The following is a 23,064-nucleotide window of genomic DNA, read 5'->3' as shown; positions in this document are numbered from 1 at the left end:
ATTCAACTCATAATTTCCAGAGCAAATTCCAACAACTAATAAATGTAGTAATGCCATTTTCAGTGGTAAGAGGTGGTATTCAGCAGAGAGTTAAAAATATATATGTGAGGGTAAAAGTCTGGGGAGATATAAAGGGTCATTGCTGGAGCCTAAAAAGCATCCACATGGGGGCCAGGGGTCCCAGAAAATGCGTTCACCAACAGGCCAGCCCCTCTTAACCACCTACCACAAACTCTTGGTGTATGGTTACTATTTGGTAAAAGTTGAATTCAGAGTATTGATAAGAAAACACAAGTAAGTTAAGTCGCATGACAACTTTTATGTCAGATTGGGGCAGAAGAAGTGTGATGCTGTAAAACTCAGCTGTGGAAAGTGGCTGCATTGGGTGGTCGGCGGTTGCGGCCCCTTGTGGGCTGTCATCCATTCCCTGGTAGCAAGGAGTCACATACTATGTAATGAAAGCAAAAGGTGCAGAAAATGTCTTTTTCCACAAATGGAAGGGCTGTTTTACTCCCTGATTTACAGCACAGTGCAAGTACAACTAAACTCTGCAAGGATTTTATTCCATTCTCACAAGAACCTATGCAATTGAAACAATGAGAAATGCTGCAAAATCTACCTGTTATAGTGATGTCTGTCCTCTTGTGCAAGCTCTTAAGAATCTCTAAAACAGTGCTATAAACTGTTCTCCTCCATTCACAGAACTTTGAATCTGGACCAAGTCTTTGAACTGGCCTGACTCACCTTTTTTTTTTTATTTAGAGTTGGAAACCTTGCTGAATTAAATTGCTAGGCAGATCGACATCTTGGGCATCAATTATTTAGCAAAGGCAGTGAGTAATGCTTAGCTTCCATAAAAGCCAAATCTAAATGGTTGCCATGTGCAGGCTATGAATATGGTGATGTATCGTCTAATGCAACAAAACAGCCTGACTTTAGTCAGCCAATTTGTAAAAGAATTAATGCTTTCCAGCTCATTTCATACAGCTACGGCACGTGGATATGACAACTCTAGCTATTTCTTTAATTAGGGAAATTGCTACTGCTATTCAAACTGTTTGCCTTGTGTTCCATTTTGCTAAGGTGACCCAGGAGACTTAAGAAAACAGAGAGACCCCATGGCACCCTCCTAAACAACTACATACAGTTCTCAGTTGAATTGAAATACCTGGAACTGTGTGAATCGTTTTGGAGGAGGAAGATAAAAATACACCGCACAACAATAAAAGATGAATTACATTCAGTTTTGCTTTCAGCTAACAAACCTAGAATTACTCGCGCTGACGAGGCCTTACCTTGAAATGAACCCATAGAAACAGCATGTATGAAGGCAGCCAGGAACTTAAGCTATCAATTATCTAAGTACAAAACACCTCAATGCAGCTTTAATACCTGGATAGGGCATTTAGAACTGGAATTTAAGGCACAGCATGCTCAGTTTAAACAAAGTTTAAATGTAGATTTGGAAGGAAATACACCGCTGATGATACTTCAATGATTACGAATGTAGCTGGGAAATAAAAGATAAGCTTGACAATGGGACAGTAGGCAGTTTGAAGAAAGGAGAAAAACACTTTAAAAGGATAGATGGTATAGAAGACTACAGAGATTTAAAGCCACTGAGGGCTGGACAAATAGGCATCAATATAGCCTAATTATATACACAAAGCAGCAGATGAAGCTTATACAACTCAACCCCTGAAGAACTGGGCCACCTATACAAGCCTTATTGAAGCAAACATAGCTACAGCTTTTGTCAATGCTTTTAATGCTATATTGAGAACTGTTGTCTAGATGTTGTACAGTGCAGGTACAGTGTGGGATGCACAAAATGCACCAATATGCTCAGATCTGCCACGTAGCATCTGCTGATATTCAGTAACCAGCCTTCTGTAAGATCAAGTTGCAGAAGTCAAGTTCTAGGCAGAAATAAACCGCAACGTGGTCCAATTCCTTTGATCCTCCACACCACTGAAAGTTTGGATATTGTTTTGCTTTTGAGGCACAGATTGTACAGTAGTCTTTTCCAACCCTAGAAAAGATGCCACATTTACTGAGTAATAGCAACATATATGACTCTTAAACCAGGACTTTAAAATCTTTCCTGAATGATTAGTTTCTATTATCTGTGAATATGTATAGCCTAGGTATGTTTTCTCAAAGTATGGACTAGTTCTATTACTGTATGCCCCCTGACTTGCGTTGGAGAAATGTAAAAAGGGGGTTTCCAGACTGGAGCGTACACTCACAGAAACCCAGAAGAAAAGGATGCAAGCTCCAAGTGAAAAGATAGGTCTTTATTGAAATGCAAATGTGCACAGGGACAGCCTCAAAAATAAGGAGGAGGCTGCAAAGAACCACATACAAAGCAATTTTTAAAAATACATTTCCATAATACACATGTCATTTCTATTCACCAGTCAAAGGATCACAGCAAACTTAATACTTGCAACCCAATGTCATCATCCTGAACCAATCAAAATCATTTGACTCTTCAGATCAGCCCTTATCATAATATCATGTGACTACATATAACCATTTTTCAGTGTCTTTATTTATTAAGACTTTGACTAATTTTCCTGTTCACTACATGTCCCCCCCAATATTCTCTTTCATCTGTCTACAAAACAATTCAAAAATAATCACAATTGCCATGCCTAGCTGATTCTCTTTTCATGCTTACAATGGCACCATAGAGTCTAACAGTTTATTTTTTTCAGTGTTCTGGATCAGGCATTCACTATGTACAGTACCTAAAAGCAGCTCGTTTTGTACTGTAAAAGGCAGGTACAGGCCCTTTTAGTTTATCTAGGTCATAGACTCAAGAGAAAATGGAATAATGTTGGAAGACAGAAGATTTGCCCACTCTGGAAGAATGGCAGATGCAACTGATAGACTACATGGAATTGGCAGAAATGACTGGCAGAATCCGAGACCTGGGAGAAGAGACAGTGGAAGAGGACTGGAAGAAATTTAAGGACTATCTGCAAAAGTACTGTAAATTGTATGAATGTTAGAATGATGCAGGATACAAAGATAACGGCATTACTAACTTAGCGGAAAGGAGTATGAAAATAACCGAACTATAAGAACAAAGGTGAAATTTGAATAATATTATGTCAAGCTTAAATATTTAAATATTTGATAACAAAGGGTAAAATTGGAGACATAATAGTTGAAAGGTACAAATTAAAACAAGATTTGAGAGAAGGTGAAGTATTGCTGAACATGATTTTGTAAATGGGAACACAGGAAAGGGAGATGTGAGGGAGTCTGAAAAGAGGGTTATGGAAATTGTTGTATGTTTTTTATATGTTGTATGTTGTATGTTTTTTATATGATTTGTATGTTTTTTATATGATTTTTCTTGTTCTGTGTGTATTTTTTCATTTTGGTGATGGTGTCTTTGATTGTTTTTGGGTTGTGTATGTGCTTGGTGTTATATTGTTTAAAATCTTTAATAAAAAAGAGAGAAAATGGAATAATGAAAATACAGTTTTATGAAATTATTATTTTCTCCAACGTTTGTGACTCTCAGAGAACATAAGAAGAGCTATGCTGGATCAGTCTGAAGGCCCATCTACCGTAGTCCAGCAAACTGTTCTCACAGGGATCAACCAGATGCTTATGGGATGCCTGTGAACAGGACCAGAGTGCGACAACCCTCTCTTGGCTCCATACACCTTCAATTCATCAACCACTCCCCACCCCATACCACTCATCATCACTAGGACATCACTATTCTATGTTATCCAACATAAAGAGAAAGCAGGGGACCATTATGCAGCTCATTAGCTACTGCCCTCACGGGATCCTAATCTTCAGTGAAAGAACTGGAACTGAAAGACCAATAAAACATGGGGATGTACTGGAGCTAAGTTATAAGCGAGCACAATATGTGAGTCTGCATAATCTATTTTCTGCTTCTGTTAAGCCAGGGGAACTTAATTTGTAATTACTGTGCTTTTTAGAGAACGTGTCAGTCTATAAGTACATGAACCCTCCTCTTTAATCCTAGGTATTTTGGTCCTAGAATAACCTTGGTTTCAGTTGAGTTAGAATATTGACAAAGTGTTAAGCCGAATTTTCCCATCGAAGCAAGTGCATTAAACCATGCAGTGAGATGCAAGAATAAACCATGTCAAAAATATTATTATGATCCATGGGCTTTCATATTATAGGGACATTCACTTAAAACAAAGAACCGGTATGAGTAAAAAAAAATTAATAAATCTTCAGAACAGCATGTACTGTATAGTCAAGGAGCTATCATGAATATAAACACTATTACTACGATAGATTCTGTTTGTGAAACTGGATCACATTTGAGCCTACTCACAGCAAGTGAGACCATGCCTTTCTTTGGATCACCTTGTTTCACTGGATCACTGTGTTTTGATTTTAAAGTACTAGAAGCCAGCTTTCAAGTTATATATATACGTAACCACTCTTCGAGCTTAGGTTATGAAAACAAAATTAAACCTTGAACGAGCTGTCAGGCTGATGGTTACCTCCTTGCAGCAGTTTATTGGCAACTGCTGTTGGCATGGAAACAGCTTAGTTGAATGCAAACATAACATCCTGATATCATTCATGATGTCACAAACAGTGTAAGCTCCAAGTCTTGGCAAAGTCTGATATAGCTAACAGTTGGACCAAGTCTACACACTGTCATGATGGATGCTCATAGCAGGTGATGAAGGGGTTTATTTTGGAGCTATATTAAGTTTTCATATGGGTGTAGTTTTGATCTGATCTGCAGATTGGTTTGTCAGCCAGTACCCATAAAAACTGAGGTCAAGGTCAATCAATACTAAAAAGCTTTGCTACTGATTCAAGACATAGCTTTGCCAATGTCATGGAACAGCCAGTGCAGGAACAGTTACCAGCCCATATTAAGAAAAGCTGGAAAGGAAAACACCTTTATGGCTATCTCCTGTCGAGGCTATTACTATTAAGACAGTTAATATGGACAAACAATGGGCAGCTTACAGGGAATTGCTGTGGGGCACAAACTGAAATCAATGGAAAATGTAAGGAGCCATGTTACGGACTGGTTACAATATCATCAGTTACACGAAATGTTTAAGTAAGATAGGAAAAAAAATGGGTTTTTGGACCAAAGCTCACAATTCAAAAAAGAACTTCTACAAAACAAAGAGAAACTTTTGTCTAAAATGTATAATCTGTTATTAGACTGGGAAACAAAAGGCAGGCAGTAGATATAGGACACAATATATATTTTAACCTCTGGGGAAACTCTGGAAAAGTGACTTGAAGTTTACAGCATGTTATTCTTTGAAGGAGAACTACTTGAAAATGATTGACATGGAGCATTTAACTCCGAGTAGGCTTGCTAAGATGTATAGGACTGAATCAGGTAAGTGTTGTAGATGCAAAGAGGTGGAGGGAACATTCTTTCATACGTGGTGGACTTGTAAAAGGGTAAAAGAGTATTGGTAAATGATCCATAATGAATTGAAAAAAAATGTTTAAATGTACTTTCCCTCCCAAAATAGAGTCCTTTCTGTTGGGGATAATTCAGACTGAAATTCCCAGGTGTCAGAAAAGGTTATTTATGTATGCAATGACTGCGGTCTGTGTTTTGTCAGCCTGAAGATGGAAAACAAGCGAGGTCCCTACCAAAGAAAAATGGCAACGTAAGTTGGTAGAATATGAACAACTTGCAGGCTTAACATATGTTTAAAAAAGATTGGGAAAATTGCTAAAATGTACAAAACAAATTCTAAAATGTGTTGGAAATGTAAAGAGAAAGAGGGCACTTTCTATCATATGTGGTGGACATGTACGTTGGTAAAGGCTTTCTGAGAAATGATATATAACGAGTTAAAGAAAATATTTAAAAATTTATTTGTCAAAAAACCAGAAGCCTTTTTACTAGGTATAATAGGTGAAGAGTTCCCAAGAGAAGATAAAAAACTTTTTATGTATGCAGTGACGACAGCGAGAATGCTACTAGCCCAGAGATGGAAAGAAGGAGAAGTATCAACCAAAGAAGAATGGCAAGTGAAACTGGTGGAGTATGAGGAAATGACAAAACTGACATTTCTAAAGACTGAGTAAATTTGTAATTTATTTAAAAGACCACTGTAAACCGTTAAAAACTTTGTCAGGGATGTAAAGACACTTGTAATGTGAAATTTAAAATGGTAATTATGGTTATATAATAGATTTTGTTGTTGTTTAGTCGTTTAGTCGTGTCCGACTCTTCATGACCCCATGGACCAGAGCACGCCAGGCACTCCTGTCTTCCACTGCCTCCCACAGTTTGGTCAAACTCATGCTGGTAGCTTCGAGAACACTGTCCAACCATCTTGTCCCCTTCTCCTTGTGCCCTCCATCTTTCCCAACTTCAGGGTCTTTTCCAGGGAGTCTTCTCTTCTCATGAGGTGGCCAAAGTATTGGAGCCTCAGCTTCATGATCAGTCCTTCCAGTGAGCACTCAGGGCTGATTTCCTTCAGAATGGAGAGGTTTGATCTTCTTGCAGTCCATGTGACTCTCAAGAGTCTTCTCCAGCACCATAATTCAAAAGCATCAATTCTTCGGCGATCAGCCTTCTTTATGGTCCAGCTTTCACTTCCATACATCACTACTGGGGAAACCATAGCTTTTACTATACGGACCTTTGTTGGCAAGGTGATGTCTCTGCTTTTTAATATGTTGTCTAGGTTTGCCATTGCCTTTCTCCCAAGGAGCAGGCGTCTTTTAATTTTGTGGCTGCTGTCACCATCTGCAGTGATCATGGAGCCCAAGAAAGTAAAATCTCTCACTGCCTCCATTTCTTCCCCTTCTATTTGCCAGGAGGTGATGGGCCCAGTGGCCATGATCTTCGTTTTTTTGATGTTGAGCTTCAGACCATATTTTGCACTCTCCTCTTTCACCCTCATTAAAAGGTTCTTTAATTCCTCCTCACTTTCTGCCATCAAGGTTGTGTCATCTGCATATCTGAGGTTGTTGATATTTCTTCCGGCGATCTTAATTCCGGCTAGGGATTCATCCAGCCCAGCCTTTTGCATGATGAATTCTGCATATAAGTTAAATAAGCAGGGAGACAGTATACAGCCTTGTCGTACTCCTTTCCCAATTTTGAACCAATCAGTTGTTCCATATCCAGTTCTAACTCTAGCTTCTTGTCCCACATAGAGATTTCTCAGGAGACAGATGAGGTGATCAGGCACTCCCATTTCTTTAAGAACTTGCCATAGTTTGCTGTGGTCAACACAGTCAAAGGCTTTTGCATAGTCAATGAAGCAGAAGTAGATGTCTTTCTGGAACTCTCTAGATTTCTCCATAATCCAGCGCATGTTTGCAATTTGGTCTCTAGTTCCTCTGCCTCTTCTAAATCCAGCTTGTACTTCTGGGAGTTCTCAGTCCACATACTGCTTGAGCCTTCCTTGTAAAATTTTAAGCATAACCTTGCTAGCGTGTGAAATGAGTGCAATTGTGCGGTAGTTGGAGCATTCTTTGGCACTGCCCTTCTTTGGGATTGGGATGTAGACTGATCTTCTCCAATCCTCTGGCCACTGCTGAGTTTTCCAAACTTGCTGGCATATTGAGTGTAGCACCTTAACAGCATCATCTTTTAAAAATTTAAATAGTTCAGCTGGAATACTGTCACCTCCACTGGCCTTGTTATTTGCAGTGCTTTCTAAGGCCCATTTGACTTCACTCTCCAGGATGTCTGGCTCAAGGTCAGCAACCACACTAGCTGGGGTGTACGAGACATCCATATCCTTCTGGTATAATTCCTCTGTGTATTCTTGCCACCTCTTCTTTATGTCTTCTGCTTCTCTTAGGCCCTTACCACTTTTGTCCTTTATTATGGTAATCTTTGTACAAAATGTTCCTTTCATATCTCCAATTTTCTTGAACAGATCTCTGGTTCTTCCCATTCTGTCGTTTTCCTCTATTTCTTTGCATTGCTCGTTTAAGAAGGCCTTCTTATCTCTCCTTGCTATTCTTTGGAAATCTGCATTCAATTTCCTGTATCTTTCACTATCTCCCTCGCCTTCTCTCCCCCGCTATTTGTCAGGTCTCGTTGGACAGCCACTTTGCTTTCTTGCAAAGGATGGTTTTCGTTGCTGCCTCCTGTATAATGTTGCGAGCCTCCATCCATAGTTCTTCAGGCACTCTGTCCAGCGAATCTAAATCCTTAAACCTGTTCCTCACGCCTACTGTGTATTCATAAGGGATTTGATTTAGATTGTATCTTACCGGCCCAGTGGTTTTTCCTACTTTCTTCAGTTTAAGCTTGAATTTTGCTATAAGAAGCTGATGATCTGAGCCACAGTCAGCTCCAGGTCTTGTTTTTGCTGACTGTATAGAGCTTCTCCATCTTTGGCTGCAGAGAATATAATCAATCTGATTTCGATGCTGCCCATCTGGTGATGTCCATGTGTAGAGTCGTCTCTTGTGTTGTTGGAAAAGAGTGTTTGTGATGACCAGCTTGTTCTCTTGACAGAACTCTATTAGCCTTTGCCCTGCTTCATTTTGATCTCCAAGGCCAAACTTGCCAGTTGTTCCTTTTATCTCTTGATTCCCTACTTTAGCATTCCAATCCCCTATAATGAGAAGAACATCCTTCTTTGGTGTCACTTCTATAAGGTCTTGTAAGTCTTCATAGAATTGGTCAATTTCAGTTTCTTCAGCACCAGTAGTTGGTGCATAAACTTGGATTACTGTGATGTTAAAAGGTCTGCCTTGGATTCGTATCAAGATCATTCTGTCATTTTTGAGATTGTATCCCAGTACAGCTTTTGCCACTCTTTTGTTGACTATGAGGGCCACTCCATTTCTTTTACGGGTTTCTTGCCCACAGTAGAAGATATGATACTCATCCGAACTGAATTCGCCTATTCCCGTCCATTTTAGTTCACTGATGCCCAGGATGTCAATATTTATTCTTGCCATCTCATTTTTGACCACATCCAACTTACCCAGGTTCATGGTTCTTACATTCCAGGTTCCTATGCAATATTTGCAAAAAAAATATGCCAAAAAAAAAATAAAAATGAGAGGCACAAATACAAGATGGGTGACACCTGGCTTGAGAGCAGTACATGTGAAAAGGATCTAGGAGTCTTGGTTGACCACAAACTTGACATGAGCCAACAGTGTGACGCGGCAGCTAAAAAAGCCAATGCAATTCTGGGCTGCATCAATAGGAGTATAGCATCTAGATCAAGGGAAGTAATAGTGCCACTGTATTCTGCTCTGGTCAGACCTCACCTGGAGAACTGTGTCCAGTTCTGGGCACCACAGTTCAAGAAGGACACTGACAAACTGGAACGTGTCCAGAGGAGGGCAACCAAAATGGTCAAAGGCCTGGAAACGATGCCTTATGAGGAACGGCTAAGGGAGCTGGGCATGTTTAGCCTGGAGAAGAGGAGGTTAAGGGGTGATATGATAGCCATGTTCAAATATATAAAAGGATGTCACATAGAGGAGGGAGAAAGGTTGTTTTCTGTTGCTCCAGAGAAGTGGACACGGAGCAATGGATCCAAACTACAAGAAAGAAGATTCCACCTAAACATTAGGAAGAACTTCCTGACAGTAAGAGCTGTTTGACAGTGGAATTTGCTGCCAAGGAGTGTGGTGGAGTCTCCTACTTTGGAGGTCTTTAAGCAGAGGCTTGACAACCATATGTCAAGAGTGCTCTGATGGTGTTTCCTTTTTTTATAAAATTTTTATTGGTTTTACAAGTTTTTTATAAACAATACAAACAAATAAAAAGACAAACAAACATGTATTATTTCATATCCTTTTTTTCATAAACCTCACTTAGAATCATAGAATCATAGAGTTGGAAGAGACCACAAGGGCCATCGAGTCCACCCCCCTGCCAAGCAGGAAACACTTCTCGGACTCCCCCAAACCTCCCCTTTCTACACCCCAAATTTCATCTGATGGTGTTTCCTGCTTGGCACGGGGTTGGACTCGATGGCCCTTGTGGTCTCTTCCAACTCTATGATTCTATGATTCTATGATTTTTCTTTACAGCATTGGAGTTTCCTTTCGCTTCCAGGCATATCCGCAACTGAGCGTCCTTTCGGCTTTGGCCCAGCCGCTTCATCAGCTCTGGATCTACTTGTACTTGTCCTCCGCTCTTCCCCAGTAGCATGTTGGATGCCTTCCGACCTGAGGGGCTCATCTTCCAGCGTCATAACTTTTATATGCCTGTTGTCTTTGTCCATGGAGTTTTCTTGGCAGGGATACTGGAGTGGCTTGCTGGTTCCTCCTCCAGGTGGATCACGTTTGGTCAAAACTCTCCACTATGACGTGTCCATCTTCGGTGCCCTGCTCGGCATAGTTCATAGCTTCTCTGAGTTATTCAAGCCCCTTCGCCACGGCAAGGCAGTGATCCATGAAGGGGTATATAATAGATAGATAAGGGTAAAAGATGCAGTAAATTTAATCTTAAAGATGGAACCCATGGAGGGACGGAGGGAGGGAGGTCTAAGGGTTTGAAAGAACTCTGTATTTTAATTTTTGAAATGGTTTTGTTTTATATGTATAATTTTTTTCAAAAACTTAATATAAATTATTTTAAAAGGGAAAAATGTTTATTGAATATACGGGAAATAATTGTGTACAGCTCAAAACGCCGGCAGAATTAAGATAAATTCAACAGTATAAATAAGTTTTGACGGATGCAATAATGGAATACTGAATGGTATAGTTTTTGTAAAATATGCAAGGATTTCTGATATGTAAAATGAACCATGGAAAGAGAAGAACGGAAGTCATTGATATCTTAAGGATGTGAAATGAGTATTTTAAATTGTAAAACAGAATATATATATATATAGAGAGAGAGAGAGAGAGGAGAGAGCAGGAAGTATGGAGAAAGAACTTGCTTAATTCCCCATTGTTCCAAAACAAAGGTGAGCCGTTTTAGGTGAGATATTCAGGGAGAATGAGCTATAGAACTGTTATGAGTTTCTCAGATACAAATGACATTACACTCTTACACGGGAAGACACCCGAAGACACCAAAACCTGCATTCCTGTACCCGTGAAAATCTACGAAAGCATATATATATATATATATACACACACACACACACTATTTTTCTTGAGGAAAAAAAAAAGAAAAAGTGAGAAAAATAATTAATTCACAATGAGTTGGCAGAAATGTCATCGTCCCCCCCGCCCCCAAGTGCGGCTGCAAGCATTTTGCGGCTGTCTTATCTGTGTTGCTGGGCAAACCTGCATGTACCACTGGGTAGAAAAGAACTCCAGTTACAGCATTCATAGTCGGGGAGCACAACAGAATCTGTTGGAGATGGGAGACTGATGGAATGACCCTGTGAAAGCATGGAATACTTTGTGAAGAGCTTGTCTGAGGGATGCTGGACAACTTGCAAGACTTCTGGACTCAGAGAGCTAAGGCAGCTGCAGAACTTAGCACTTTGCACTTGCTGTGTGGACTAAGGAAGGACTTTGTAAACTAGAACCCTCTCTGGGCTCAGAGAGTAAAGCCTTGTAGCAACTGTAAATAGTGTGGATTATAGCATCTGTGTTTCTGTTTGCCAAGTAAACACCACAGTTGCTTCCTGTGGTGAGCTTAACTGCTTGACTGAATGTCTGTGGTGCCAACAGGCCATTCTGGGCAGCCAAGCCACTACCTGAAAGGGCAGCAAGACTTCTTAAATGGTGGTAGAGTGGAAAACCCTTGACTGCCTTATATTTATTAAAGGTGAGACAGGTTTTTAATGTTTTAATTGGTTTTTTTTAAGTATTGTTTTGTTGCTTTGTTGTTCATTGACTGGAGCTTCTTTGGCAGGAAGGGAAGGATAAAAAATTGATTGATAGATTTAAAAGGTATTTAGATTCTTGCCGTCTGCTGAAACCCCAATGTTCTCCTGTCCTTGCTACTTACTCTCTGCCTGCCCCCGCTGAAAATTCTTCAATATCTAGTGACTGACATAACCAGTGGCTAGAAGTCAAGAAAATAAAAACTTCCTTAGGTGGCAGGCTTCAACCTAGTTATGACAAGCTGTAATGAAATAAAACAGTGAAATCTTTGCATTACATTGCAATTTCAATCAGATGTAACCTAATGAGTGAGATGAGTTCCTTGGCACCAGTGAGGATCAGCTGAGCTTCAATTAATGCACTGATTCAATTAAATAAAGCTTGAAACTCAGAACGTAATCCATGCTCAACCCTTGAGATTGAGTGGGAAGAAAACTAAATAAATAGTTTGTAGCTCTTGGAAAGAAAAGTAATTAATTGAATGTTAAAGGTGATTCCTTCCTACCTTGGCATTCCACAACTTTAAAGTTACATTTAGTTTCATTTGAACTAAGTATAATTGTGTTTCAGATTACACAGAAAAGAAGAAGAAACAGCAAAGATTTATGCAAGATGAGCTGATTGGCCCAATTTACACCCATCAGTTCTACAAGGGAAAATGAATTGCTGTTTCAATTACTATTGCCACTAGTTGAAGGAAGGAAAGCTGAGGCTTCACTTTTAAAATAAATATACTGATTTTGATGTTTTGAAGTAAAGCCTTTCCCTACAACTGCATAATTTTTTTACATTTTTTTTAGGAGCAATGCCCCAGAAAAAAAAATATGGAAAAGGCAAGCCCCCCCCCCCAAATGAGGCGAGAAATACTAACAATTTTAAAGCTATTATTAAGAAGACACTTCAGCAGCTGATGGACTTTATAAGTGGCTATTAACTTTTTGTCTCTGCTAAAAGGCTTTTTATAAAAAATGGAGGCAGAATAAAGCGAGAGAAGAGTGATGAAAGTAACACATTAGAAACTACCTAAGAAGCAATGACTAGCAATGAAGGATCATTTTGAAAAAAAGCAAAGGTTAACAGACTCTCATCCTCAGGTCCTTGCTTTTAAAAATTTGAAAACATTTTAACACCATAGCCCCTGCCCCCAACTCGCCTTGCATAGGTTTCACTTCACTCTACTATGGGTTTACCGTTAGTTCCTTGTGTAAAGGAGATTTTGGCAACTGAAGTCTGTAACAGTTGTTGATTTCAAAACATTCATATGGTCAGGGAAAAAGCCAAGAATAAAACACAAAATAATGATAGATAAGAAGGAGAGAGGAGGATTTGGTCTCCCAGATATGGAGTTATATCACGATGCGGTGGGTCTGACCTGGCTAAAGGAATGGATCAAGTTAGATGACTCGGATGTATTGGATTTAGAGGGAGTAGAGACAAGATTTGGATGGCATGCCTATTTAATAGATGAAAAAGTGAGAGTACATAAAGGCTTCCTAGGGCATATAATCAGAAAATCTATATATAAAATATGGGAGAAGTATAAAAGAATCTTAGAACCGAAAACTCCCTGGTGGGCATCGCCAGCAGAAATTGTCGCAGTGAAAAAATTAAATATGAAAGAAAATTGGGCTACCTATAAAACTGTATTAAAGGAAGAAAACGGAGAATTGGAATTAAAGGACTACACAGAAATTAAAGATCATATTAGTGATTGGTTCCAATATATTCAAATTAAGTATAGATTAGCAAAAGACAAAAAGTTAGGATTTGAAAAAGAAATATCAAAATTCAATAAATATTTAATACAAGAAAAATCAAAAAATATATCTAAATTGTATAATCTGATTTTAGAGTGGGAAACAAAGGATGAATTGGTTAAAGCATCAATGATTAAATGGGCGCAAGATATTGGGAAAAATATTATGTTTGAACAATGGGAAAAATTGTGGAAAGAAGATATGAAATTCACCATGTGTTACATACTGAAAGAAAATTACCTTAAAATGCAACATAGATGGTATTTAACACCTGAAAGAACAGCAAAAATGAATAAAAACTGTAGCGATGTCTGCTGGCGATGCAACATGGGAAAAGGTACTATGATACATATATGGTGGAATTGTTTAAACATCAAACAATTTTGGGAAATAATATATAATGAAATGAAAAAAAATGTTTAGATACTCATTTAGGAAAACACCAGAAGGTTTTCTATTGGGAATAGTACCAGGAAGCCTAAAGCAAGAAGATAAGACCTTATATTTATACGCAACAGTAGCAGCAAGGCTATTGATTGCGAAAAACTGGAAAAGTGGTATAATACCGACAAAAACAGAGTGGCTTGCCAAATTATTGGAGTATTACAATATATCCAAAACAATGGAAGAAATTGGAAGGATTTCAAAAGAAAAGAACGATAGGGACTGGAAGGTGTTTAAAAGATACGTGCAAAATTATATCGAAAAATCAGAACTCCTATTAGAATAAACAAGTTCTGTTTCAAATACTGAAATATCAAATAAGATGGAAAACAGCATGTAATAGAAAAAGAAGTATGAAATTAGGGTAAAGGTGTGTGAAAGAAAGTAATAGAAGTGGAAAGAAATTGTAATTGAGTAGATTGGAAGTCAAACACAAAGGTGGGGTGAAGGGTTGGTGGATGGTGATGGGGAAAGGAACTATTTGTGGGATTGAGTGTAAGTATGTTTGAACATTTTTAAGGATTGTATGAAATGTATGTTTGTATATGTGTATTAATGATGAATTCAAATTTCTAATAATAATAAAAAAGCCTGCATAGCTTAGAACCCAGTAACACTAGTAGCTGGTGGCACGTTATGGTGGAGATGCTAACTTCTCAGGAGGGTTGTGATGGTGCTCATTTGGGGAGGAGGAAGGCAACTGCAAGGTCAGCATGGTGCAAACACAGCATTGCAATCCATCCGGCACTCTTCCTAATGCTTTTCTAGATTATTATTTTCTTTTGCAGAGAAACAGAAAGAGAACATTGTGAAACCAGTGGGCACCAGTGCAAATCCAAACCAGAACCTCACTTCTGCCTCTCCACATTCTTAATGAAGGCAGGGGCTGGAAACCATTTTTCCCAGCACAGGACAGGTTAAAAGAAGGTTATCAGATATTTTTCAAAGAATCTGGGGAACCTTTTTTTAAAAAAAATAAAAAAGAGAAAAAAGAAGTTATTTAAAAAGTTATTTTTTTAAAAAAATGAATAAGTAATACCTTCTCTTCTGTGGTCTCCTCTGTTGCGTGGCCTTCTTCTGGACCCTGGCCTGCTCTCTTGGAGCACTAGCTGCCGTGGAGTAGGCTCGGGTCAGGCCTGGGCTCAGCCGTGTGTCCATGCCCTCCCAGTGCTCTCCTACCTCTCCTCCTCAGTGGCAGCGGTGGCAGTGGCGTGGCAAGGTTGGCCCCCCTCTTTTTTCTCCTTCATCTTTCTCTCTCTTCCTTCTCCTCCTCCTCTCCAATGTCTCCCTGCGTCGGCTCTGGGGTTTTCCTGGCCCTGGAGTGCCACTGGGCAATCGCCGGGCACTCGGCTCAATTTGGGTCAAGGGGGGGCGTGTCAGCAGTTCCCCCAGTTGATGTGCCAGGTGTCCCTGGTTCCCCCTCGCCAGTGGTGGTGGCAGCGGCAGCCTCAGCAGCCCAGAGCCAGCCTGGTAGCGCAGTTGGCTCTGGCTGGCTTCAGGAGCTGCTCACTGCCATGTCGCCCGCCATTTTGCCTTGCCGGAAGTCCCCATATGATGTGTCTTGTGTCGTTGAACCAATCACGCAACATTCATTCCCAACTAATAAATCTACGACACTTAAAATATTAATCCGGGTGATATATAATGAGATGAAAAAAATGTTGAAATATACATTTATTAAGAAACCAGAAGCATTTTTACTTGGCATTGTAGGTGATGATATAAACAGAAAGGATTGTAAGTTATTTTTATATGCAATGACGGCAGCAAGAATATTATTGGCACAAAATTGGAAGAAAGAAGAATTACCGACAAAAGAAGAATGGAGGACGAAATTGATGGACTATGCAGAATTAGACAAACTAACAGGAAGAATTCGAAACCTGTGGGACCAGAGATTCTCAGAAGACTGGAGTAAATTTACGGACTATTTGAAAAGTAATTGTAATGATCAGATTACGCTAGTAGGTTTGCAAGAAGTTTTGTAAGGTGAATTATTTGAAATATTGCAAAAAAGACAATGAGGAGGATCGTTAGTCAAGATAATTAAAGGTAATATGAAATTAAGAAATGCATAATAAGTGATAAGAACGGAAAATCATCAGAGGTGTATACAATAAAAAATGTTGTATAAGATGAGAAGTTTTGTTGTATGAATGATAATTAATATGCTAAAAACTAATAAAAATGATTTAAAAATAAAATATAAATCCGGGGACATTAAATGAAATCTGGGGACATTCCAGGGATGGATTTTTCCTGGGGACAGATTTGTAAATCCGAGGACTGTCCCCGGGAAGCGGGGATGTCTGGTAACCATATGTTAAAAGGCAATTGAAAGTGATATGTTTGGAAAATAAAATAGTATTTTCTGCTTTGAAAGCTATTACTCTGAAGCATATAATGGCAGACATGGTGATGAATATATAAAGACAACCTGAAAATTGTGATATTTAACCCTCATTATATACCTGCATGAATGGTGTCACTACAGAATGCAATACTTTAGTGTTTATCAAATTGAAGTGTGGCGTATGCTCAAGGGCTGTTTTGTAAAACAAATCTTGTTATTGCTTTTCACTTGGCATCTGAATCATTGAGAAGGCTCTTCAGATCATCCTAAACATGGTATATTTCACAAACCATGAGCATCCTCCTCTATTATTTTAATTTGTATGTTGAATGCAAATCAAAGAGGTTCAATAAAAAATGAATAAAATATTACTCAAGAGGCTGGAATTTCAAATCAACACTTTAAAGCAGGGATGGTGAGTCTGCAGGCCTCCATATGTTCTTGGACTTCAACTGCCATGAGCCTTGACCAGTATGGCCAGTGATCAGGGATGCTGGGAGTTGCAGTTTGGTAACTTTTGGGAGGGTCACAGGTTTCCCATCCCTGCTTTAAAAGATGTGCATTTTTCATAATAACAGGGTAAAATAAGACAGGGCAACAAACAATGAATTGGACAACTTCATATTTTACTTCTTCCACCCATAACAGGAGTCGAGGGGCTGCAACTGAAAGAACTGAACAACAGGACACTGGGAGTGCTGGGAGTTTATGGAGCCCTCCCCAATTTGTGCCTGCAACCATGAGAGATAATTCAAGCAGGATTCAGGCGTATTATACATGCTGGTGCTCTTGATATAGAACCATAGAGGGGAAGAACTGTGGAACTAGAAAGAGATCCAGTGATAGAAGGTGGAGGTTTTCAGACTTTCAATTGTTTTGTGAGACCCCTCCACAAAAAAACACCCACCCTTATACACATTTCTGTTTGACCCTTATGCCCTTTAAGCACCTGGCAATCTTATCTTATCAGCATGGTGACAGGTAAAGGAGGGATTGTTAAAAGGACAACCATGTGTGAAAAGGGTGATAACCATAAAAGCTGAGGAGGCTAGGAAGAAACATACCATTTAGGGCTCATCCAGACTTAGGTCTCAGCTATACAGATGCAAATAAAACATTTAAAGTGTATTGTAAAGTGCATTATACAAATGTGACACTAGATGGCGATGGTGAGCTATGACAAATTCAATCTATTTTTCAAAACTTTTTTTTTAAAAGCATTTTCACCGTGTTTTTTATATGTGTCTAGATTCCACCTTACACATGTCCCACCCTTTTCCCTCTGGAAAAACCCAATCTTCACCATTGAATCAGAGCAATTGTCAACTGGGTTTTCCATGGGTTGATGGTTGCTTCGATTCAGCACTAAAGAACAGGTTTTCCCAGGCAAAGTTGAAGTGCAAACAGAAAACCACTCGAACCCATGTTTCCCAGGCATGGGACTAGCGGAAATGAGGACAAGCCCTTAGTCACCCATTGTAGGTTTGGCAGGTTAAAGTGACACAATTGTTAAAAATAATCGCCTTTTTAAGTTTACTCATTCTTCCTGTCAACTCCTTGCAGTACTCACAATCATATTTTAAGAGTTTGGGATCCTTCCTTTAATCAGGTGATCCTAGGTGGGGCTCAGGGATGGAATATGGATTACTGGCACGGGGATGGGGCACAATACTGCACTGATAACTCTCTCTCTCTCCTATTCTAAGGCCCAATTCTCGAAATGGAAACCCTTGTTTTTGGAGCTACAATGTTTTGCAATTAAAAACATGCCTCCATTTTGTTAGTGTCTGTAATGCATATATACCCCCCGCCCCATTTTTACAGTGGGAAAAACCACTGTTCCAAGTGAGGTGAGGTGGTTATATCCACTTGTCCTTCCCCAATTACAGCCCTGTATCCTACACAGGATTCTATTAATTAAAAATTGAACCTCAGTTATCAGGCAATTATGTAAAATGCATTCATTGCCAAAGGCAATTGGGAGAGAAACGTAATTTGTGATAATGAGTCTTTCCACTTATCACCTATGATTAATAAACACAATAGAAATATCATAGGTCACTAAATAGCATCGGGGTATTTTAACAGTAGAATGACTAGCAATCTACAGGTGAGGGGGGAATGCTAAAAACTGAAACCTATTCAAGTGTCACTCCACCAGGTGAATTACAGTAATCAGTGAATTTGAATTTGGTCTTTATGTATTTGCAAGGCCTTAAAGAGGAACATCTCCTTGCGGGAAGAAAAGATTTCACACAGAGAGCAAACTCTGAATGAGGAAGGCTTAGAAGTAATCTGCAGACTGCTGATCTTTAATTGCCACACAGCGACACACAAATGTTCATAGAAACTATAGATAATTTTGCAAATCTCTCTTTTTTCATTCTCTTCCATTGTACCATCCTTAGCAAACTACAGCTCCCATAGTTCTATGGGGGAAACCATGGCTATTTTAAAATGGTACCATAGAGCTTTAAATATATGATGTGGATGTGGACAGAATCTGTCCACCCTTTCCCCTTACTACCCCCTCTTGGGCCTCCATATCACACATAGATGTATGCCGATGGCACCCATCTTTTCTAAGTCCCCAGTATGCAGGCTATATTTATATTTCTGTTCAGACAAAGTGTGTGAGGCTGGCAGCGAAGAGAATAAGAGAATGAGCAGGGTATTTCCTCTTGCCTGTACAAGTCTTGCTTTGGGATGCTTGAGGAATCTGCACAGCAAAAAGTCATTTTCAGATGTTACGAATTTACACTATATGCAATTATCCATGAATCAGACTGTCTATTCCCACAAGTCCATGTGCCATTTCAAATCCTAAAATGCAGTTTCAGATATCTGTGGTTAAACTATACCTATATAATAGTGCAACAACAATAAATCGTAGAATTGTAGGCCAACAATGGTCATCTAGTCCAACCTCCCGCAATGCAAGAATCTTATGCCCAACATGAGGTGTGCACCTATGACTCTGAGATCAACAGTCTCTTGCTCTACCAGCTGAGACTTGCTGATCAGAAGGTCGGTGGTTTGAATCCCCGCAATGGGGTGAGCTCCCATTGCTCAGTCCCTGCTCCTGCAGTTCAAAAGCACATAGTGCAAGTAGATAAATAGGTACCGCTCCGGCGGAAAGGTAAACGGCATTTCCGTGCGCTGCTCTGGTTCGCCAGAAGTGGCTTAGCCATGCTGACCACATGACCTGGAAAAACTGTCTGCAGACAAATGTTGGCTCCCTTGACCAATAAAGTGAGATGAGTGCCGCAACCCCAGAGTCGTCCGCGACTGGACCTAATGGTCCAGTCTTTACCTTTACCTTTACGGATCTTCAAAGACAGGCCTTTGGTTACACTAGAAATTATCAGGTTAAACCCATTGAGAAAGGAGGCACACTAGCTGGTCAGGAGGAGAGGAAGAGAAAGCAGGAAATGCAGAATTTTATTCAAGGGCATTCCATTTGATTCCTAAAAAGGAGGGAACAGGAGAGAAGAAAGTTAGAGAGCCAAGGAGGATGCCGAATTGAATCAAAGGGGAGATCAGGATTAAAAGATGGTGAAAACACGTGCCTATAAAAACGTGTTAATTATTGCACAAGGTTTGTGTAAATACCATGCATATTCAAATATAGTGGTATCTCCGGTTACGAACTTAATTCGTTCCGGAGGTCTGTTCTTAACCTGAAACCGTTCTTAACCTGAGGTACCACTTTAGCTAATGGGGCCTCCGCGCCACCGGAGCATGACTTCCGCTCGCAACCCGGGGCAAAGTTCGCTACCAGGAGCATCTACCTCCGGGTGAGCGGAGCTCGTTACCTGAAGCGTTCGTAAGGAGGACGGTACGTTGCACGAGGTTCCACTGTAGATGCAATGAAAAGGAAGAGATTGGCTGATCCGTACTCTGGCTGAAGGCAAGGAAGAAAGAGTGAGAAATGGCTTAATAGCATCTCAGTTGGGATCCCCCCCCCCATGCACTGCTGGCCTGTGAGGAGATGCTTCACCAGCCACCTTTTGACTAATGGAGATTTCAATAGCAGCTCTTGTTCTTAAGCAATGTAAAGTGGAGCTTAGTGAAGGACACTTTCCAGTATTTGTGCTCCCATAAATGCATCCTTCCAGGTGCCTTTCAGCCTTGAGCTGAAAATAAAGCATTTGCTAGTCACGTCTTTCACTTCTAGGAACAAGCGCAGAATGTTTATCACAGTGTTGACATCTGCTCATAAACTTGAGGTTACTTCTTCAGAGATGCCTGTTTTGGCTCTCTCAGTAGAGTCAGGCTGTTTGTAGTGACCACCCCATTCTCTCACTCGCACTCTTACCTGAGATTCACGCATAGCTGTCAAGTGCCCCTTATTTGAAGGGACAGTCCCTTATTCCAGCGCCATGTCCCACTGCTGTCCCTTATTGATGGATGTCCCTTAAATGATGTCCCTTAAATTTCAAATGAAGCAGCTCCTCTCCCTCCCTCCCTGCTGGCCAGGGAGGAGGGAGGCTCCAACAGTGTTGCTTGGCTGTGTTGCTCACCCAATAAGAGGACTAAGAATGACTGGAGGGTGGAGCTTGCATGCCTTGTGTGTGGCTAGTTAATGCAAGCTGAGGGGGTTTTGAATGCTGGACGCCATTTTGTTGCACGTGCTGCTGCAAACTTTGCAGTGCAAAGCCAGGCCGGGGAGCCATCTTAAGTTGAGGCTGCATAGGCCTTGTGGTGCATGTGATTCAGATTCTATTCAGTTGACCCTCTGGTTACAAAGTTGGTTGGACAGTGTTCTCGAAGCTACCAGCATGAATTTGACCAGACTGCAGGAGGACAGGAAGACTGGAGTGCCTGGAACAGGTGAGGCTGCAGGTCCCTTATTTTGGCTGCTGGTCCCTTATTTTCAAGGCTGCTGGTCCCTTATTTTCAAATCTGTAAGTTGACAGCTATGGATTCACGCACCACACTGCAGACTGGCCCTGTGCTGCTCATTAGCACTTTGGTGCAAAGTCCTGGATTTTTAAAATATTTATTATGGAAAGGTTTCATAGCTAGAACAGAGGACCTTGATTCCTGGACACATATCGTTATCCTCACATATCTTGCAACAGTACAGTGGTACCTTGGTTTGTATACATCTTGGTTTGCATACGTTTTGGATTACAAACATGTCAAACCCAGAAGTGCGTGTCCCAGTTTGCAAACTTTTTTTGGATTATAACCCATTTTTTTGGGATAACAATTTTTTGGGGAAGTCCCCATTGGTGAAAGTGCGCCTTGGGTTACAACCTGTTTTGGTTTACAAATGGACCTCCGGAATGGATTATGGTTGTAAACCAAGGTAAAGGTAAAGATACCCCTGACCATTAGGTCCAGTCGCGGACGACTCTGGGGTTGTGCGCTCATCTGGCTCTATAGGCCGAGGGAGCCAGTGTTTGTCTGCAGACAGTTTTTCCAGGTCATGTGGCCAGCATGACGGAGCCACTTCTGGCAAACCAGAGCAGCACACGGAAATGCCGTTTACCTCTCCGCCGGAGACCTATTTATCTATTTGCACTTCATGCCTTTGAACTGCTAGGTGGGCAGGAGCAGGGACCAAGCAATGGGTGCTCACCCCGTTGCAGAGATTTGAACTGCGACCTTCTGACCGGCAAGCCCTAGGCTCTGTGGTTTGGACCACAGCACCACCTGCGTCCCCAAGGTACCACTGTACTAAAGAAGGGCAAACTTCTGAATGTTGCCGTGGGTTTTGCCTCACCCAAAAAATCCACATATGGCACCCTTTTATAAAAGGAGAAGGCACGATAAGCTCAGCAAAGCACAAAGGCTGGAGTGGGCAGTACAGGAGAAAGCTGTATTTGACCAGAACTGGAGGAGTTGCTGAGTCTTCTCCCAACGACACAAGAGCAGCACACATGCTGTTAGGCAGCAAGGTGAATGCAATAAAGTTTAAGTAGCATTGGTAATGGCCGTGTAGCCCTAATAAATCCTAAGCAGACCTTCAGGTTCGTACTCTGATAATGATGTTACAACTACAGTTACGGTTTATTTATTTAACCAAGGGCAAAGTTGTTGAGTCAGAGTTTCATTTTCAAGAAAGGCCTGACAAGCCAAGTGGCAGTAATGATGCCGTACATAAGGAAGGACTTTGCAAAATCAAACAGTCATCACGTATGTCTTTAAGAAAACAAATAAACAAACCAAAACACCCTCACCTTAAGAAGGGCACTTTAGTTTTAAATTAGGATAAATTGAAGTAATGCAATGTGGAACATTAGGGCAGCCATTAAACAAGAAATGAAACAGGCCTGCACACCTTGGGCCACATTCAAGCCAGGTATTTAAAGCACTAGGAGGCCACCTTAAACAGTCATGGCTTCTCCTAAATAATTCTGGGAGCTGAGAGTTGTTAAGAGACCCTATTCCTCCTGCAGAACTACAGTTCCCAGAATTCCATGTGACGAGGTGTTGCTTGTTAAACCGCTCTGGGAACTGTAGCTCTGGAAATGGAATAGCAGTGCCCTAACAAGTCTCAGCACGCTTAACCAACGGCAGCACTCATAATTTTTTAGAGGGAAGGCATGACTGTTTAAAGGGATATCACAGTGAGATAATGTACGGTGTGACCATGGCATTGGTGACTCTGCCAGATGCATGCTAGGACTCTTGTTTTCCCAGTTCTATTCAGTAGGACAGGAAAATTCAATATCTAGTTTTGTGTGGACCACCATATATGGCAGGGATGGGGGTTGAATTTGT

At 40.5% G+C, this 23,064-nt stretch overlaps 2 long non-coding RNA genes across 4 annotated transcripts; one reads left to right on the top strand and one right to left on the bottom strand.

Moving 5' to 3' along the window:
- Positions 1 to 1,751: 1,751 nt before the first annotated feature.
- Positions 1,752 to 4,547, bottom strand: LOC309531729. Its single transcript, XR_014219390.1, has 2 exons — positions 4,340 to 4,547; positions 1,752 to 2,032 (listed from the first exon to the last, which is right to left on the bottom strand). It is a non-coding gene; the product is annotated as an uncharacterized lncRNA (long non-coding RNA).
- A 37-nt stretch (positions 4,548 to 4,584) lies between these two features.
- On the top strand, positions 4,585 to 13,028 carry LOC309531738. 3 transcript variants are annotated; one of them, XR_014219404.1, is made up of 5 exons: positions 4,585 to 4,693; positions 5,305 to 5,380; positions 5,520 to 5,660; positions 5,957 to 6,027; positions 12,579 to 13,028. It is a non-coding gene; the product is annotated as an uncharacterized lncRNA (long non-coding RNA). The 3 variants fall into 3 exon arrangements; XR_014219405.1 differs by lacking the exon at positions 12,579 to 13,028 and having other exon boundaries at positions 4,588 to 4,693; positions 5,957 to 6,425; XR_014219406.1 differs by lacking the exons at positions 5,305 to 5,380; positions 12,579 to 13,028 and having other exon boundaries at positions 4,641 to 4,693; positions 5,957 to 6,425.
- The last annotated feature ends 10,036 nt before the right edge of the window (positions 13,029 to 23,064 follow it).

Source organism: Podarcis vaucheri (assembly GCF_965113315.1).
Source record: "Podarcis vaucheri genome assembly, chromosome: 4".
NCBI lineage: Eukaryota > Metazoa > Chordata > Lepidosauria > Squamata > Lacertidae > Podarcis > Podarcis vaucheri.
This window is presented reverse-complemented; position numbering and strand designations above follow the sequence as displayed.